The following is a 1,467-nucleotide window of genomic DNA, read 5'->3' as shown; positions in this document are numbered from 1 at the left end:
ATGTAAGATCCATGTACAAAATTGACAAGAGGGGGGGGGCCGGGGGGGGAGTCCTGTCTGGGACCTGACGGCCCAAAAAAAGGTATAAATTCTAGCTTATATCAAATAAAGAAATCAAATACGTTGACGTATGTGTTTCACGAAGCCAATTCCCAAGTAAATACTGAAAAGTGATTACTGATTTGTAGATACCTTAATATATTTGTAGATACCTTAATACCTTCATATCGATGGTATGGTTTGGTTGTAATTCCTTATTGGTGTTTTGTTACCTGCTTGATGTCTATTCACTATTGGTCGCCTAATAGATATTTGTCCGAAATTTTTATATAAAATCTACGAAAATTTTCAAAAAACCGGTTTTAAGAAAGCTACTTGAAAGTTGAAAATTTGAATATAGTTCAAAATTTTAGCGCTAGAGACCGCCTTACATAAAAACCATAATAATAATTTCTTGCAGTTTATGTCTGTCTATTTAAGGTTGCAGTTTCACTACATTTATTTACCATTTTCCTAACTTTGAAATCTATTTAAGAGCATAGTTTTCTAAACCGTAAAATATAAATTACTTAAATCATTACTTCTTGCACTCAAACAAGTGACCATGGTACGTGTACATTATTCTCGTCTGCTTCGATATGAAATTGATCAACTTTCATACTGCAGATGACTAGTATATTAAAGGTATGGAGCGAAGGAAATACATAATTCCATGCACAATTAATACCGATTTTTAGTGATATTACAGTAATGCGCATCCTAAGTGGGCTTCCTAATTTTCTACAAATCTTTTCTTGGGAAGATCTTCTATTTATAATCGTCAATCCATTTATAGGTCCCCTATTATTTAAGCACGGTAGTCGATCTATAGTACCCAGCTATCCAAATTGCGTAAGCAACGTAAACGCATATTATTATGGCTCCAATTACGCAATTAAAACGCAAATTTGCGTAAGTCTAGATTTCAAATTAGTGTAAATATCTAATTTTGCTAAAGAAAATATTTTATAAACCAGCTTTAAGTATAAATATCATGAATTTGTGAAGATGTGTATCATCTTATTTCAGGTATACAAATTGCGTAAAAATACGCTCAAAACTTGCGGTAATTGCCTAAAACTCGACTCTTAATTATTTGTGAAATATCTATATAATTTCCGATATTGCATTTTCCAAAAAAAAAATTGAATAAAAACTTTTTAAAAGAATTTAAGTTGTTTTTGTTAGCATTAAAATTGCGTAAAAATTCCATTCTTTTTATACGCATATATTTTGAGTGTTTTAAATATTGAAGAATTGAGTGGCCCAGGTGTGTGTGCACTGTGCAGCGTGCAGCAATATATAATAATGTTATATTAGAAAGCCGTGTGATTTGTAGATATAAGAGTGGGAAGGGGGGGGCTACATAGCACACTGGTTTTTAGTATCAAATTTCACCGCAAGGTGTCTCTTTTTGTTTCTCGTAAA

At 32.2% G+C, this 1,467-nt stretch overlaps 1 long non-coding RNA gene across 1 annotated transcript in view; it reads right to left on the bottom strand.

Annotated features, from left to right (window-relative positions):
• The window catches only part of LOC111703101 (uncharacterized), a 4,297-nt gene extending 3,729 nt beyond the window's left edge, over positions 1-568 (bottom strand). The window contains exon 1 of the long non-coding RNA XR_002765555.1: positions 273-568. This is a non-coding gene — a long non-coding RNA (uncharacterized LOC111703101). The remainder of the gene's footprint in view (positions 1-272) is intronic.
• Positions 569-1,467: the final 899 nt, after the last annotated feature.

This window comes from Eurytemora carolleeae, unplaced genomic scaffold (assembly GCF_000591075.1).
Source record: "Eurytemora carolleeae unplaced genomic scaffold, Eaff_2.0 scaffold523, whole genome shotgun sequence".
Lineage (NCBI taxonomy): Eukaryota > Metazoa > Arthropoda > Copepoda > Calanoida > Temoridae > Eurytemora > Eurytemora carolleeae.
The sequence above is the reverse complement of the archived record's forward strand: the minus strand, read 5'-3'. Positions and strand labels throughout refer to the sequence as shown.